At 41.2% G+C, this 15,860-nt stretch overlaps 1 long non-coding RNA gene and 23 other non-coding genes across 24 annotated transcripts; all 24 read right to left on the bottom strand.

The window, feature by feature from the left end:
- Positions 1-1,780: 1,780 nt before the first annotated feature.
- LOC149667199 (uncharacterized) lies at positions 1,781-2,051 on the bottom strand. Its single transcript, XR_016368261.1, has 2 exons — positions 1,989-2,051; positions 1,781-1,926 (listed from the first exon to the last, which is right to left on the bottom strand). It is a non-coding gene; the product is annotated as an uncharacterized LOC149667199 (long non-coding RNA).
- Positions 2,052-2,715: 664 nt separating this feature from the next.
- On the bottom strand, positions 2,716-2,787 carry TRNAE-UUC (transfer RNA glutamic acid (anticodon UUC)). The gene has a single exon. It is a non-coding gene; the product is annotated as a tRNA-Glu (tRNA).
- Positions 2,788-3,537: 750 nt separating this feature from the next.
- On the bottom strand, positions 3,538-3,609 carry TRNAE-CUC (transfer RNA glutamic acid (anticodon CUC)). Its single transcript has one exon. It is a non-coding gene; the product is annotated as a tRNA-Glu (tRNA).
- Positions 3,610-3,812: 203 nt separating this feature from the next.
- On the bottom strand, positions 3,813-3,884 carry TRNAE-CUC (transfer RNA glutamic acid (anticodon CUC)). The gene has a single exon. It is a non-coding gene; the product is annotated as a tRNA-Glu (tRNA).
- Positions 3,885-5,997: 2,113 nt separating this feature from the next.
- Positions 5,998-6,069, bottom strand: TRNAE-CUC (transfer RNA glutamic acid (anticodon CUC)). Its single transcript has one exon. It is a non-coding gene; the product is annotated as a tRNA-Glu (tRNA).
- Positions 6,070-6,270: 201 nt separating this feature from the next.
- TRNAE-UUC (transfer RNA glutamic acid (anticodon UUC)) lies at positions 6,271-6,342 on the bottom strand. Its single transcript has one exon. It is a non-coding gene; the product is annotated as a tRNA-Glu (tRNA).
- A 202-nt stretch (positions 6,343-6,544) lies between these two features.
- TRNAE-UUC (transfer RNA glutamic acid (anticodon UUC)) lies at positions 6,545-6,616 on the bottom strand. Its single transcript has one exon. It is a non-coding gene; the product is annotated as a tRNA-Glu (tRNA).
- Positions 6,617-6,681: 65 nt separating this feature from the next.
- TRNAE-UUC (transfer RNA glutamic acid (anticodon UUC)) lies at positions 6,682-6,753 on the bottom strand. Its single transcript has one exon. It is a non-coding gene; the product is annotated as a tRNA-Glu (tRNA).
- A 202-nt stretch (positions 6,754-6,955) lies between these two features.
- Positions 6,956-7,027, bottom strand: TRNAE-CUC (transfer RNA glutamic acid (anticodon CUC)). The gene has a single exon. It is a non-coding gene; the product is annotated as a tRNA-Glu (tRNA).
- Positions 7,028-8,458: 1,431 nt separating this feature from the next.
- TRNAE-CUC (transfer RNA glutamic acid (anticodon CUC)) lies at positions 8,459-8,530 on the bottom strand. Its single transcript has one exon. It is a non-coding gene; the product is annotated as a tRNA-Glu (tRNA).
- A 202-nt stretch (positions 8,531-8,732) lies between these two features.
- Positions 8,733-8,804, bottom strand: TRNAE-UUC (transfer RNA glutamic acid (anticodon UUC)). Its single transcript has one exon. It is a non-coding gene; the product is annotated as a tRNA-Glu (tRNA).
- Positions 8,805-8,869: 65 nt separating this feature from the next.
- Positions 8,870-8,941, bottom strand: TRNAE-UUC (transfer RNA glutamic acid (anticodon UUC)). Its single transcript has one exon. It is a non-coding gene; the product is annotated as a tRNA-Glu (tRNA).
- A 202-nt stretch (positions 8,942-9,143) lies between these two features.
- Positions 9,144-9,215, bottom strand: TRNAE-CUC (transfer RNA glutamic acid (anticodon CUC)). The gene has a single exon. It is a non-coding gene; the product is annotated as a tRNA-Glu (tRNA).
- Positions 9,216-9,963: 748 nt separating this feature from the next.
- On the bottom strand, positions 9,964-10,035 carry TRNAE-CUC (transfer RNA glutamic acid (anticodon CUC)). The gene has a single exon. It is a non-coding gene; the product is annotated as a tRNA-Glu (tRNA).
- Positions 10,036-10,237: 202 nt separating this feature from the next.
- Positions 10,238-10,309, bottom strand: TRNAE-UUC (transfer RNA glutamic acid (anticodon UUC)). The gene has a single exon. It is a non-coding gene; the product is annotated as a tRNA-Glu (tRNA).
- A 202-nt stretch (positions 10,310-10,511) lies between these two features.
- Positions 10,512-10,583, bottom strand: TRNAE-CUC (transfer RNA glutamic acid (anticodon CUC)). The gene has a single exon. It is a non-coding gene; the product is annotated as a tRNA-Glu (tRNA).
- A 611-nt stretch (positions 10,584-11,194) lies between these two features.
- TRNAE-CUC (transfer RNA glutamic acid (anticodon CUC)) lies at positions 11,195-11,266 on the bottom strand. Its single transcript has one exon. It is a non-coding gene; the product is annotated as a tRNA-Glu (tRNA).
- A 202-nt stretch (positions 11,267-11,468) lies between these two features.
- Positions 11,469-11,540, bottom strand: TRNAE-UUC (transfer RNA glutamic acid (anticodon UUC)). The gene has a single exon. It is a non-coding gene; the product is annotated as a tRNA-Glu (tRNA).
- A 750-nt stretch (positions 11,541-12,290) lies between these two features.
- Positions 12,291-12,362, bottom strand: TRNAE-UUC (transfer RNA glutamic acid (anticodon UUC)). Its single transcript has one exon. It is a non-coding gene; the product is annotated as a tRNA-Glu (tRNA).
- A 65-nt stretch (positions 12,363-12,427) lies between these two features.
- TRNAE-UUC (transfer RNA glutamic acid (anticodon UUC)) lies at positions 12,428-12,499 on the bottom strand. The gene has a single exon. It is a non-coding gene; the product is annotated as a tRNA-Glu (tRNA).
- A 202-nt stretch (positions 12,500-12,701) lies between these two features.
- TRNAE-CUC (transfer RNA glutamic acid (anticodon CUC)) lies at positions 12,702-12,773 on the bottom strand. Its single transcript has one exon. It is a non-coding gene; the product is annotated as a tRNA-Glu (tRNA).
- Positions 12,774-13,384: 611 nt separating this feature from the next.
- On the bottom strand, positions 13,385-13,456 carry TRNAE-CUC (transfer RNA glutamic acid (anticodon CUC)). Its single transcript has one exon. It is a non-coding gene; the product is annotated as a tRNA-Glu (tRNA).
- Positions 13,457-14,614: 1,158 nt separating this feature from the next.
- On the bottom strand, positions 14,615-14,686 carry TRNAE-UUC (transfer RNA glutamic acid (anticodon UUC)). The gene has a single exon. It is a non-coding gene; the product is annotated as a tRNA-Glu (tRNA).
- Positions 14,687-15,025: 339 nt separating this feature from the next.
- TRNAE-CUC (transfer RNA glutamic acid (anticodon CUC)) lies at positions 15,026-15,097 on the bottom strand. The gene has a single exon. It is a non-coding gene; the product is annotated as a tRNA-Glu (tRNA).
- Positions 15,098-15,860: the final 763 nt, after the last annotated feature.

Below are 15,860 nucleotides of genomic sequence, written 5' to 3'. Positions count from 1 at the left end.
AATGAAAGGCATTCCTCAACAATATTCCACTTGTTATAGAAGAACGTGAAGCTCTGCGTATTGCAAATTTTGTACGTTCTCGTAATGTATTAACCATGTTATTAACATTATTTTTTGTTGCAGGTGGGTGCAAGCTTCTTGAATAGCCTTCCTCCAGTTTTTGCTGAAGGTTCCTCAAAGAGCCTTCTGCTTCCATGAACATGGTGCTCATCCAATTCCACTGAAGAACACAGAAATGGTCATAAGAATGGTTTCTATTCGACGTAGGGTATAATAGTCCACCTTCTGAAAATTTCATTTGGACATTTTTTTGAGATAGAGGGTTGCTGCAAAGTCACTTAACCATTAAGAGTTACTGCGGTGTCCTTTGAATTTTATTCTTCACTTCAACATTTCATTGTTCTTTTTTCCATCATTCCTTGCTATTGTTTCTGCATGCATGGCCTTCCTTTATTGTTTCATTTATAAATGGGCTAAACTTTCTTATAGCTTAGTCACTGCCTAGTAAGAAAAGCAAGAAACGCTCATAGCTTCCGCTAATGCATGTTTGGATGCCCTACTCATGTTTGCGTCTGTTTGGCAAATAATGACTGAAAATGAAAGGGCTAAGAATGAATACGAAAATCTAAGGTTTAAAAATAAAAGGTTTAGACTGGAAACTGAGAGTATTCAAGCCAACATCATGACTGAAGTGAAAAATTGCAGCCTGAAAATAAAATTACTAGTTTTGTTTTTTGAAGACATGCTCAAGCGAAGCATGTTCTACTTTACTGTAGATGATTTTCTAAATGCCATGATAGGTTGTTTGAATAACGACTCCCTGTATTTCGATTATTTTCAATGCTCAATTTGGCATGCACTTTCTTCATGACGGCATGAACTCTCTCTGATTATTGTATTCTCCTTTCTTATTTTATAGTACTCATTGTAGATATTCTATTAATTCATTTTCACCAAAGTTTCTTTAATATCCAATTTGACACGTACTTTGTTTCATTCTCTCATTATAAATAGTTATTTTTTTTACGTTTAATCCATTTAATTTCTTACATGCGCTATTTGCGTGTATTTTATTTCTCGCATACGTGTTAGTTTACTGTTAACTTATACTGTAATTTAATAGACGCTTCATTTAATAAGCCAATTAAATTTATTGCATGGGTTATATGCTTGAATTGAATAATTTATTAGATAGACATCATAACATTTTTTAAATTATTTGGAAATTTGCTATCATTGACTGTTATTAAAAGGGGTTGTGAGCCTGTTTGGATAGTGCTTGTCATCCTCATAGAGCTAAGTGGAGCCGGGGAGGGGTTTAAAAAGGAAGAAAAAGTCTGTTACCGCCTTTAATGCTTTAAAACCGTTAATGGCATGTTTTTGATCTGTTCACATTAGATTAATGTTGATGATTTCTAGCCTTTACTCAGGATGACATTATTAACCAGCATGCCAGCACCCAATCAATCCCGATACGCTCTCAAACCCAAAAACTCAGCAATTTATTTTCCACATGTATTAAACTTTACATATTTCTAACTGTCAAGAGTTCATTGCTCTTTTCTGTTGCATGATTGCAATTTACATCATCCGAAGTCTTCATGACCACATACCTATTTTAAATATAACTTAACTATTCTATTGTCATTCATTAGACCTATTTCAGATTTACCATATTCATATTAAGAGAAACAAAGGGGTGATTATACCAGTTTCTGCGTACTGAAATGCTTACTTTTCAAGTAACTGTTCATTGGGAAGGTGTAAATATGGTTACTGGTTATGTTTTATCAGTTATGTCGATTTGCAGTTCAAAAGCGCTAAGCGGGTGATCCGCGACTTCCAGTGTTAGTTGCGAGGCGCAAATGGCTTGACACTCAGTCTCTGGATAAGCTTGTTCGTCAGCAGTTGGAAGATATACCTCGTCTGAGAGAGGAAAGGATTAATATTGATTGAAGGGTAAGGGTGTATCTCGCTCATCAACACACCATTCCATGAGAATATGATAAGTGCGAAATTGTTAGTGCCACAAGAGCATGAAGGAATCATGGAGTTGCTCCTGCGATTTTGGTCTTGCTAAGTGCTCAACTAAGGCTTTAACCATTCAGTTACCACGGGCAATCAGCCCTCTCACTTTTTTACTGCAGAGACTTCTATACTGCGATCGACAGTTGCCACACAATCTGAACAAGTAATAAATCATAAAAGAAATAAATTCAACGGTGTGTTTTTATTTAAATCGGATTTTTAAAGGGGAAAATTAAAGAGTTTAGTTGAATACATCATAAATTAATTAATCCTTCATGAATAACACTCACCACTTTACTCGACACGTTGATCAACGTCGGGAGGTTGATGTTGAAATGTCGTCTGCTATAAGTGCGATCAGCACATAGCGTTACCGAAGCAACCATTAAAACCGGTGTTTAACCGGTAACTCATTTGTCAGTTTATGAAAAAACATTTTGAATTTGGTGTATAATTTGATAGTTTACATCTGAGTCTGCGCGGAATTTGCACCAATCACTGAGCCAAGGCATGTAACGTCATCGGTAAACGTAGCCAATTAAAAGGCCAAGGGCAATGGTTGACGGTCCAACCAGCGAGCCAAGGGCAGAAGGAGGAGCTTAACTTTTCTGCAGAAGAAACTTTTCGGGGTGAAGCCAGATATCCTAGCCTCTAGACCATACCGGATAAAAAATATTGAAAACTGACCTCCGATACCGGGAATTGAACCCGGGCCTTCTGGGTGAAAGCCAGATATCCTAGCCACTAGACCATATCGGCTCTGCTTGAGTTTTCACCATTGAGCTTCTTCTATCGTTTCTTAATAAAGATTTTAGAAAACTGACCTCAGATACCGGGAATTGAACCCGGGCCTTCTGGGTGAAAGTCAGATATCCTAGCCACTAGACCATATCGGATCTGCTTGGGTTTTAACAATTGAGTTCTTAGTATCGTTTCTTAATAAAAAAATTTAGAAAACTGACGTCCGATACCGGGAATTGAACAAGTGCCTTCTGGGTGAGAGCCAGATATCCTAGCCACTACACCATATCGGATCTGCTTGGGTTTTAACAATTGAGTTCCTAGTATCGTTTCTTAATAAAGAATTTAGAAAACTGACCTCCGATACCGGGAACTGAACCCGGGCCTTCTGGGTGAAGGCCAGATATCCTAGCCAATAGACCATATCGGATCTGCTTGGGTTTTAACAATTGAGTTCCTAGTATCGTTTCTTAATAAAGAATTTAGAAAACAGACCTCCGATACCGGGAATTGAACCCGGGCCTTCTGGTTGAAGGCCAGATATCCTAGCCAATAGACCATATCGGATCTATTTGGTTTCTCACAATTGAGCTCATAGTATCGTTGACTAATAAAGTTTTTAGAAAACTGACCTCCGATACCGGGAATTGAACCCGGGCCTTCTGGGTGAAGCCAGATATCCTAGCCACTAGACCATACCGGATCTGCTTGGGTTTTAACAATTGAGTTCCTAGTATCGTTGACTAATAAAGTTTTTAGAAAACTGACCTCCGATAGCGGGAATTGAACCCGGGCCATCTGGGTGAGAGCCAGATATCCTAGCCATTAAACCATATCGGATCCGTTTGGTTTGTCACAATTGAGCTCCTAGAATCGTTGATTAATAAAAAATTTAGAAAACTGACCTCCGATACCAGGAATTGAACCCGGGTCTTCTGGGTGAAAGCCAGATATCCTAGCCTTCAAGACCATATCGGATCTGCTTGAGTTTTCACAATTGAGCTCATAGTATCGTTGACTAATAAAGTTTTTAGAAAACTGACCTCCGATAGCGGGAATTGAACCCGGGCCATCTGGGTGAGAGCCAGATATGCCAACCACTAGACCATATCGGATCTGCTTGAGTTTCCACCATTGAGCTTCTTCTATCGTTTCATAATAAAGATTTCAGAAAACTGACCTCAGATACCGGGAATTGAACAAGTGCCTTCTGGGTAAAGCCAGATATCCTAGCCACTAGACCATATCGGATCTGCTTGGGTTTTAACAATTGAGTTCCTAGTATCGTTTCTTAATAAAGAATTTAGAAAACTGACCTCCGATACCGGGAACTGAACCCGGGCCTTCTGGGTGAAGGCCAAATATCCTAGCCAATAGACCATATCGGATCTGCTTGAGTTTTCACCATTGAGTTCCTAGTATCGTTTCTTAGTAAAGAATTAAGAAAACTGACCTCAGATACCGGGACTTGAACAAGTGCCTTCTGGGTGAAGCCAGATATCCTAGCCACTAGACCATATCGGATCTGCTTGGGTTTTAACAATTGAGTTCCTAGTATCGTTTCTTAATTTAGTTTTTAGAAAACTGACCTCCGATAGCGGGAATTGAACTCGGGCCTTCAGGGTGAAAGACAGTTATCCTAGCCACTAAACCATATCGGGTCTGTTTGTGTTATCACCATTGAGCTTCTTCTATCGTTTCATAATAAAGATTTTAGAAAACTGACCTCAGATACCGGGAATTGAACAAGTGCCTTCTGGGTGAAGCCAGATATCCTAGCCACTAGACCATATCGGATCTGCTTGGGTTTTACCAAATGAGTTCCTAGTATCGTTTCTTAATAAAAAAATTTTGAAAACTGACCTCAGATACCGGGAATTGAACAAGTGCCTTCTGGGTGAAGCCAGATATCCTAGCCACTAGACCATATCGGATCTGCTTGGGTTTTAACAATTAAGTTCCTAGTATCGTTTCTTAATAAAGTTTTTAGAAAACTGACCTCCGATACCGGGAATTGAACAAGTGCCTTCTGGGTGAGAGCCAGATATCCTAGCCACTATACCATATCGGATCTGCTTGGGTTTTAACAATTGACTTCCTAGTATCGTTTCTTAATAAAAAATTTAGAAAACTGACCTCCGATACCGGGAATTGAACCCGGGCCTTCAGGGTGAAAGACAGTTATCCTAGTCACTAGACCATATCGGGTCTGTTTCTGTTATCACCATTGAGCTTCTTCTATCGTTTCATAATAAAGATTTTAGAAAACTGACCTCAGATACCGGGAATTGAACAAGTGCCTTCTGAGTGAAGCCAGATATCCTAGCCACTAGACCATATCGGATCTGCTTGGGTTTTAACAATTGAGTTCCTAGTATCGTTTCTTAATAAAGAATTTAGAAAACTGACCTCCGATACCGGGAACTGAACCCGAGACTTCTGGGTGAAAGCCAGATATCCTAGCCACTAGACCATATCGGACCCGTTTGGTTTGTCACAATTGAGCTCCTAGTATCGCTGATTAATAATTTTTTAGAAAACTGACCTCCGATACCGGGAATTATACCCGGGCCTTCTGGGTGAAAGCCAGATATCCTAGCCACTAGACGATATCGGATCTGCTTGACTTTTCACCATTGAGCGTCTTCTATCGTTTCATAATAAAGATTTTAGAAAACTGACCTGCGATAACAGGAATTGAACCCGGGCCTTCTGGGTGAGAGCCAGATATCCTAGCCACTAGACCATATCGGATCCGTTAGGTTTGTCACAATTGAGCTCATAGTATCGTTGACTAATAAAGTTTTTAGAAAACTGAAATCCGATACCGGGAAATGAACCCGAGCCTTCTGGGTTAAGCCAGATATCCTAGCCACTAGACCATATCGGATCTGCTCGGGTTTTAACAATTGAGCTTCTTTTATCGTTTCATAATAAAGATTTTAGAAAACTGACCTCAGAAACCGGGAATTGAACAAGTGCCTTCTGGGTGAAGCCAGATATCCTAGCCACTAGACCATATCGGATCTGCTTGGGTTTTAACAAGTGAGTTCCTAGTATCGTTTCTTAACAAAGAATTTAGAAAACAGACCTCCAATACCGGGAATTGAACCCGGGCCTTCTGGTTGAAGGCCAGATATCCTAGCCAATAGACCATATCGGATCTATTTGGTTTCTCACAATTGAGCTCATAGTATCGTTGACTAATAAAGTTTTTAGAAAACTGACCTCCGATACCGGGAATTGAACCCAGGCCTTCTGGGTGAGAGCCAGATATCCTAGCCACTAGACCATATCGGATCCGTTTGGTTTGTCACAAGTGAGCTCCTAGAATCGTTGATTAATAAATTTTTTAGTAAACTGACCTCCGATACCGGGAATTAAACCAGGGCCTTCTGAGTTAAGCCAGATATCCTAGCCCCTAGACAATATCGGATCTATTCGGGTTTTAACAATTGAGTTCTTAGTATCGTTTCTTAATAAAGAATTTAGAAAACTGCCCTCCGATACCGGGAATTGAACCCGGGCCTTCTGGGTGAAAGCCAGATATCCTAGCCACTAGACAATATCGGATCTGCTTGAGTTTTCAACATTAAGCTTCTTCTATCGTTTCATAATAAAGATTTTAGAAAACTGACCTCAGATACCGGGAATTGAACAAGTGCCTTCTGGGTGAAGGCAGATATCCTAGCCACTAGACCATATCGGATCTGCTTGGGTTTTACCAAATGAGTTCCTAGTATCGTTTCTTAATAAAAAAATTTTGAAAACTGTCCTCCGACACCGGGAATTGAACCCGGGCCTTCTGGGTGAAAGCCAGATATCCTAGCCACTAGACCATATCGGTTCTATTTGGTTTCTCACAATTGAGCTCATAGTATCGTTGACTAATAAAGTTTTTAGAAAACTGACCTCCGATACCGGGAATTGAACCCGGGCCTTCTGGTTGAAAACCAGACATCCTAGCCATTAAACCATATCGGATCCGTTTGGTTTGTCACAATTGAGCTCCTAGAATCGTTGATTAATAAAAAATTTAGAAAACTGACCTCCGATACCAGGAATTGAACCCGGGTCTTCTGGGTGAAAGCCAGATATCCTAGCCACAAGACCATATCGGATCTGCTTGAGTTTTCACAAATGAGCTCATAGTATCGTTGACTAATAAAGTTTTTAGAAAACTGACCTCCGATACCGGGAATTGAACCCGGACCATCTGGGTGAGAGCCAGATATCCCAGCCACTAGACCATATCGGATCTGCTTAAGTTTTCACCATTGAGCTTCTTCTATCGTTTCATAATAAAGATTTTAGAAAACTGACCTCAGATACCGGGAATTGAACAAGTGCCTTCTGGGTGAAGCCAGATATCCTAGCCACTAGACCATATCGGATCTGCTTGGGTTTTAACAATTGAGTTCCTAGTATCGTTTCTTAATAAAGAATTTAGAAAACTGACCTCCGATACCGGGAACTGAACCCGGGCCTTCTGGGTGAAGGCCAGATATCCTAGCCAATAGACCATATCGGATCTACTTGAGTTTTCACCATTGAGTTCCTAGTATCGTTTCTTAGTAAAGAATTAAGAAAACTGACCTCCGATACCGGGAATTGAACCCAAGCCTTCTGGGTGAAAGCCAGACTGCCTATCCACTAGACCATATCGGATCTGCTTAGGTTTTCACTATTGAGCTTCTTGTATCGTTTCATAATAAAGATTTTAGAAAACTGACCTCAGATACCGGGAATTGAACAAGTGCCTTCTGGGTGAAGCCAGATATCCTAGCCACTAGACCATATCGGATCTGCTTGGGTTTTAACAATTGAGTTCCTAGTATCGTTTCTTAATAAAGAATTTAGAAAACTGACCTCCGATACCGGGAACTGAACCCGGGCCTTCTGGGTGAAGGCCAGATATCCTAGCCAATAGACCATATCGGATCTACTTGAGTTTTCACCATTGAGTTCCTAGTATCGTTTCTTAGTAAAGAATTAAGAAAACTGACCTCCGATACCGGGAATTGAACCCAAGCCTTCTGGGTGAAAGCCAGACTGCCTATCCACTAGACCATATCGGATCTGCTTAGGTTTTCACTATTGAGCTTCTTGTATCTTTTCATAATAAAGATTTTAGAAAACTGACCTCAGATACCGGGAATTGAACAAGTGCCTTCTGGGTGAAGCCAGATATCCTAGCCACTAGACCATATCGGATCTGCTTGGGTTTTAACAATTGAGTTCCTAGTATCGTTTCTTAATAAAGAATTTAGAAAACTGACCTCCGATACCGGGAACTGAACCCGGGCCTTCTGGGTGAAGGCCAGATATCCTAGCCAATAGACCATATCGGATCTACTTGAGTTTTCACCATTGAAATCCTAGTATCGTTTCTTAGAAAAGAATTAAGAAAACTGACCTCCGATACCGGGAATTGAACCCAGGCCTTCTGGGTGAAAGTCAGACTGCCTATCCACTAGACCATATCGGATCTGCTTGGGTTTTCACTATTGAGCTTCTTGTATCGTTTCATAATAAAGATTTTAGAAAACTGACCTCAGATACCGGGAATTGAACAAGTGCCTTCTGGGTGAAGCCAGATATCCTAGCCACTAGACCATATCGGATCTGCTTGGGTTTTAACAATTGAGTTCCTTGTATCGTTTCTTAATAAAGTTTTTAGAAAACTGACCTCCGATACCGGGAATTGAACCCGGGCCTTCTGGGTGAGAGCCAGATATCCCAGCCACTAGACCATATCGGATCTGCTTGAGATTTCACCATTGAGCTTCTTCTATCGTTTCATAATAAAGATTTTAGAAAACTGACCTCAGATACCGGGAATTGAACAAGTGCCTTCTGGGTGAAGCCAGATATCCTAGCCACTAGACCATATCGGATCTGCTTGGGTTTTACCAAATGAGTTCCTAGTATCGTTTCTTAATAAAAAAATTTTGAAACCTGACCTCCGACACCGGGAATTGAACCCGGGCCTTCTGGGTGAAAGCCAGATATCCTAGCCACTAAACCATATCGGATCTATTTGGTTTCTCACAATTGAGCTCATAGTATCGTTGACTAATAAAATTTTTAGAAAACTGACCTCCGATACCGGGAATTGAACCCGGGCCTTCTGGTTGAAAACCAGATATCCTAGCCATTAAACCATATCGGATCCGTTTGGTTTGTCACAATTGAGCTCATAGTATCGTTGACTAATAAAGTTTTTAGAAAACTGACCTCCGATACCAGGAATTGAACCCGGGTCTTCTGGGTGAAAGCCAGATATCCTAGCCACAAGACCATATCGGATCTGCTTGAGTTTTCACAATTGAGCTCATAGTATCGTTGACTAATAAAGTTTATAGAAAACTGACCTCCGATACCGGGAATTGAACCCGGGCCATCTGGGTGAGAGCCAGATATCCCAGCCACTAGACCATATCGGATCTGCTTAAGTTTTCACCATTGAGTTCCTAGTAACGTTTCTTAGTAAAGAATTAAGAAAACTGACCTCCGATACCGGGAATTGAACCCAAGCCTTCTGGGTGAAAGCCAGACTGCCTATCCACTAGACCATATCGGATCTGCTTGGGTTTTCACTATTGAGCTTCTTGTATCGTTTCATAATAAAGATTTTAGAAAACTGACCTCAGATACCGGGAATTGAACAAGTGCCTTCTGGGTGAAGCCAGATATCCTAGCCACTAGACCATATCGGATCTGCTTGGGTTTTAACAATTGAGTTCCTAGTATCGTTTCTTAATAAAGAATTTAGAAAACTGACCTCCGATACCGGGAACTGAACCCGGGCCTTCTGGGTGAAGGCCAGATATCCTAGCCAATAGACCATATCTTATCTACTTGACTTTTCAAAATTGAGTTCCTAGTATCGTTTCTTAGTAAAGAATTAAGAAAACTGACCTCCGATACCGGGAATTGAACCCAGGCCTTCTGGGTGAAAGCCAGACTGCCTATCCACTAGACCATATCGGATCTGCTTGGGTTTTCACTATTGAGCTTCTTGTATCGTTTCATAATAAAGATTTTAGAAAACTGACCTCAGATACCGGGAATTGAACAAGTGCCTTCTGGGTGAAGCCAGATATCCTAGCCACTAGACCATATCGGATCTACTTGGGTTTTAACAATTGAGTTCCTTGTATCGTTTCTTAATAAAGTTTTTAGAAAACTGACCTCCGATACCGGGAATTGAACCCGGGCCTTCTGGGTGAGAGCCAGATATCCCAGCCACTAGACCATATCGGATCTGCTTGAGATTTCACCATTGAGCTTCTTCTATCGTTTCATAATAAAGATTTTAGAAAACTGACCTCAGATAACGGGAATTGAACAAGTGCCTTCTAGGTGAAGCCAGATATCCTAGCCACTAGACCATATCGGATTTGCTTGGGTTTTACCAAATGAGTTCCTAGTATCGTTTCTTAATAAAAAAATTTTGAAAACTGACCTCCGACACCGGGAATTGAACCCGGGCCTTCTGGGTGAAAGCCAGATATCCTAGCCACTAGACCATATCGGATCTATTTGGTTTCTCACAATTGAGCTCATAGTATCGTTGACTAATAAAAAATTTAGAAAACTAACCTCCGATACCAGGAATTGAACCCGGGTCTTCTGGGTGAAAGCCAGATATCCTAGCCACAAGACCATATCGGATCTGCTTGAGTTTTCACAATTGAGCTCATAGTATCGTTGACTAATAAAGTTTTTAGAAAACTGACCTCCGATACCGGGAATTGAACCCGGGCCATCTGGGTGAGAGCCAGATATCCCAGCCACTAGACCATATCGGATCTGCTTAAGTTTTCACCATTGAGCTTCTTCTATCGTTTCATAATAAAGATTTTAGAAAACTGACCTCAGATACCGGGAATTGAACAAGTGCCTTCTGGGTTAAGCCAGATATCCTAGCCACTAGACCATATCGGATCTGCTTGGGTTTTAACAATTGAGTTCCTAGTATCGTTTCTTAATAAAGAATTTAGAAAACTGACCTCCGATACCGGGAACTGAACCCGGGCCTTCTGGGTGAAGGCCAGATATCCTAGCCAATAGACCATATCGGATCTACTTGAGTTTTCACCATTGAGTTCCTAGTATCGTTTCTTAGTAATGAATTAAGAAAACTGACCTCCGATACCGGGAATTGAACCCAGGCCTTCTGGGTGAAAGCCAGACTGCCTATCCACTAGACCATATCGGATCTGCTTGGGTTTTCACTATTGAGCTTCTTGTATCGTTTCATAATAAAGATTTTAGAAAACTGACCTCAGATACCGGGAATTGAACAAGTGCCTTCTGGGTGAAGCCAGATATCCTAGCCACTAGACCATATCGGATCTACTTGGGTTTTAACAATTGAGTTCCTTGTATCGTTTCTTAATAAAGTTTTTAGAAAACTGACCTCCGATACCGGGAATTGAACCCGGGCCTTCTGGGTGAGAGCCAGATATCCCAGCCACTAGACCATATCGGATCTGCTTGAGATTTCACCATTGAGCTTCTTCTATCGTTTCATAATAAAGATTTTAGAAAACTGACCTCAGATACCGGGAATTGAACAAGTGCCTTCTAGGTGAAGCCAGATATCCTAGCCACTAGACCATATCGGATTTGCTTGGGTTTTACCAAATGAGTTCCTAGTATCGTTTCTTAATAAAAAAATTTTGAAAACTGACCTCCGACACCGGGAATTGAACCCGGGCCTTCTGGGTGAAAGCCAGATATCCTAGCCACTAGACCATATCGGATCTATTTGGTTTCTCACAATTGAGCTTATAGTATCGTTTCTTAATAAAGAATTTAGAAAACTGACCTCCGATACCGGGAACTGAACCCGGGCCTTCTGGGTGAAGGCCAGATATCCTAGCCAATAGACCATATCGGATCTACTTGAGTTTTCACCATTGAGTTCCTAGTATCGTTTCTTAGTAAAGAATTAAAAAAACTGACCTCCGATACCGGGATTTGAACCCAGGCCTTCTGGGTGAAAGCCAGACTGCCTATCCACTAGACCATATCGGATCTGCTTGGGTTTTAACAATTGAGTTCCTAGTATCGTTTCTTAATAAAGAATTTAGAAAACTGACCTACGACACCGGGAACTGAACCCGGGCCTTCTGGGTGAAGGCCAGATATCCTAGCCAATAGACCATATCGGATCTACTTGAGTTTTCACCATTGAGTTCCTAGTATCGTTTCTTAGTAAAGAATTAAGAAAACTGACCTCCGATACCGGGATTTGAACCCAGGCCTTCTGGGTGAAAGCCAGACTGCCTATCCACTAGACCATATCGGATCTGCTTGGGTTTTCACTATTGAGCTTCTTGTATCGTTTCATAATAAAGATTTTAGAAATCTGACCTCAGATACCGGGAATTGAACAAGTGCCTTCTGGGTGAAGCCAGATATCCTAGCCAATAGACCATATCGGATCTGCTTGGGTTTTACCAAATGAGTTCCTAGTATCGTTTCTTAATAAAAAAATTTTGAAAACTGACCTCCGACACCGGGAATTGAACCCGGGCCTTCTGGGTGAAAGCCAGATATCCTAGCCACTAGACCATATCGGATCTATTTGATTTCTCACAATTGAGCTCATAGTATCGTTGACTAATAAAGTTTTTAGAAAACTGACCTCCGATACCGGGAATTGAACCCGGGCCTTCTGGTTGAAAACCAGATATCCTAGCCATTAAACCATATCGGATCCGTTTGGTTTGTCACAATTGAGCTCCTAGAATCGTTGATTAATAAAAAATTTAGAAAACTGACCTCCGATACCAGGAATTGAACCCGGGTCTTCTGGGTGAAAGCCAGATATCCTAGCCACAAGACGATATCGGATCTGCTTGAGTTTTCACAATTGAGCTCATAGTATCGTTGACTAATAAAGTTTTTAGAAAACTGACCTCCGATACCGGGAATTGAACCCGGGCCATCTGGGTGAGAGCCAGATATCCCAGCCACTAGACCATATCGGATCTGCTTAAGTTTTCACCATTGAGCTTCTTCTATCGTTTCATAATAAAGATTTTAGAAAACTGACCTCAGATACCGGGAATTGAACAAGTGCCTTCTGGGTGAAGCCAGATATCCTAGCCACTAGACCATATCGGATCTGCTTGGGTTTTAACAATTGAGTTCCTAGTATCGTTTCTTAATAAAGAATTTAGAAAACTGACCTCCGATACCGGGAACTGAACCCGGGCCTTCTGGGTGAAGGCCAGATATCCTAGCCAATAGACCATATCGGATCTACTTGAGTTTTCACCATTGAGTTCCTAGTATCGTTTCTTAGTAAAGAATTAAGAAAACTGACCTCCGATACCGGGAATTGAACCCAAGCCTTCTGGGTGAAAGCCAGACTGCCTATCCACTAGACCATATCGGATCTGCTTGGATTTTCACTATTGAGCTTCTTGTATCGTTTCATAATAAAGATTTTAGAAAACTGACCTCAGGTACCGGGAATTGAACAAGTGCCTTCTGGGTGAAGCCAGATATCCTAGCCACTAGACCATATCGGATCTGCTTGGGTTTTAACAATTGAGTTCCTAGTATCGTTTCTTAATAAAGTTTTTAGAAAACTGACCTCCGATACCGGGAATTGAACCCGAGCCTTCTGGGTGAGAGCCAGATATCAAAGCCACTAGACCATATCGGATCTGCTTGAGTTTTCACCATTGAGCTTCTTCTATCGTTTCATAATAAAGATTTTAGAAAACTGACCTCGGATACCGGGAATTGAACAAGTGCCTTCTGGGTGAAGCCAGATATCCTAGCCACTAGACCATATCGGATCTGCTTGGGTTTTACCAAATGAGTTCCTAGTATCGTTTCTTAATAAAGAATTTAGAAAACTGACCTCCGATACCGGGAACTGAACCCGGGCCTTCTGGGTGAAGGCCAGATATCCTAGCCAATAGACCATATCGGATCTACTTGAGTTTTCACCATTGAGTTCCTAGTATCGTTTCTTAGTAAAGAATTAAGAAAACTGACCACCGATACCGGGAATTGAACCCAAGCCTTCTGGGTGAAAGCCAGACTGCCTATCCATTAGACCATATCGGATCTGCTTGGGTTTTCACTATTGAGCTTCTTGTATCGTTTCATAATAAAGATTTTAGAAAACGGACCTCAGATACCGGGAATTGAACAAGTGGCTTCTGGGTGAAGCCAGACTGCCTATCCACTAGACCATATCGGATCTGCTTAAGTTTTCACTATTGAGCTTCTTGTATCGTTTCATAATAAAGATTTTAGAAAACTGACCTCAGATACCGGGAATTGAACAAGTGCCTTCTGGGTGAAGCCAGATATCCTAGCCACTATACCATATCGGATCTGCTTGGGTTTTAACAATTAAGTTCCTAGTATCGTTTCTTAATAAAAAATTTAGAAAACTGACCTCCGATACCGGGAATTGAACAAGTGCCTTCTGGGTGAGAGCCAGATATCCTAGCCACTAGACCATATCGGATCTACTTGAGTTTTCACCATTGAGTTCCTAGTATCGTTTCTTAGTAAAGAATTAAGAAAACTGACCTCCGATACCGGGAATTGAACCCAAGCCTTCTGGGTGAAAGCCAGACTGCCTATCCACTAGACCATATCGGATCTGCTTGGGTTTTCACTATTGAGCTTCTTGTATCGTTTCATAATAAAGATTTTAGAAAACTGACCTCAGATACCGGGAATTGAACAAGTGCCTTCTGGGTGAAGCCAGATATCCTAGCCACTAGACCATATCGGATCTGCTTGGGTTTTAACAATTGAGTTCCTAGTATCGTTTCTTAATAAAAAAAATTTGAAAACTGACCTCCGACACCGGGAATTGAACCCGGGCCTTCTGGGTGAAAGCCAGATATCCTAGCCACTAGACCATATCGGATCTATTTGATTTCTCACAATTGAGCTCATAGTATCGTTGACTAATAAAGCTTTTAGAAAACTGACCTCCGATACCGGGAATTGAACCCGGGCCTTCTGGTTGAAAACCAGATATCCTAGCCATTAAGCCATATCGAATCCGTTTGGTTTGTCACAATTGAGCTCCTAGAATCGTTGATTAATAAAAAATTTAGAAAACTGACCTCCGATACCAGGAATTGAACCCGGGTCTTCTGGGTGAAAGCCAGATATCCTAGCCACAAGACGATATCGGATCTGCTTGAGTTTTCACAATTGAGCTCATAGTATCGTTGACTAATAAAGTTTTTAGAAAACTGACCTCCGATACCGGGAATTGAACCCGGGCCATCTGGGTGAGAGCCAGATATCCCAGCCACTAGACCATATCGGATCTGCTTAAGTTTTCACCATTGAGCTTCTTCTATCGTTTCATAATAAAGATTTTAGAAAACTGACCTCAGATACCGGGAATTGAACAAGTGCCTTCTGGGTGAAGCCAGATATCCTAGCCACTAGACCATATCGGATCTGCTTGGGTTTTAACAATTGAGTTCCTAGTATCGTTTCTTAATAAAGAATTTAGAAAACTGACCTCCGATACCGGGAACTGAACCCGGGCCTTCTGGGTGAAGGCCAGATATCCTAGCCAATAGACCATATCGGATCTACTTGAGTTTTCACCATTGAGTTCCTAGTATCGTTTCTTAGTAAAGAATTAAGAAAACTGACCACCGATACCGGGAATTGAACCCAAGCCTTCTGGGTGAAAGCCAGACTGCCTATCCACTAGACCATATCGGATCTGCTTGGGTTTTCACTATTGAGCTTCTTGTATCGTTTCATAATAAAGATTTTAGAAAACGGACCTCAGATACCGGGAATTGAACAAGTGCCTTCTGGGTGAAGCCAGACTGCCTATCCACTAGACCATATCGGATCTGCTTAAGTTTTCACTATTGAGCTTCTTGTATCGTTTCATAATAAAGATTTTAGAAAACTGACCTCAGATACCGGGAATTGAACAAGTGCCTTCTGGGTGAAGCCAGATATCCTAGCCACTATACCATATCGGATCTGCTTGGGTTTTAACAATTAAGTTCCTAGTATCGTTTCTTAATAAAAAATTTAGAAAACTGACCTCCGATACCGGGAAT

Source organism: Phalangium opilio, unplaced genomic scaffold (assembly GCF_054372755.1).
Source record: "Phalangium opilio isolate 3A_F unplaced genomic scaffold, DU_Popi_V2 ptg000060l_1, whole genome shotgun sequence".
Lineage (NCBI taxonomy): Eukaryota > Metazoa > Arthropoda > Arachnida > Opiliones > Phalangiidae > Phalangium > Phalangium opilio.
The sequence above is the reverse complement of the archived record's forward strand: the minus strand, read 5'-3'. Positions and strand labels throughout refer to the sequence as shown.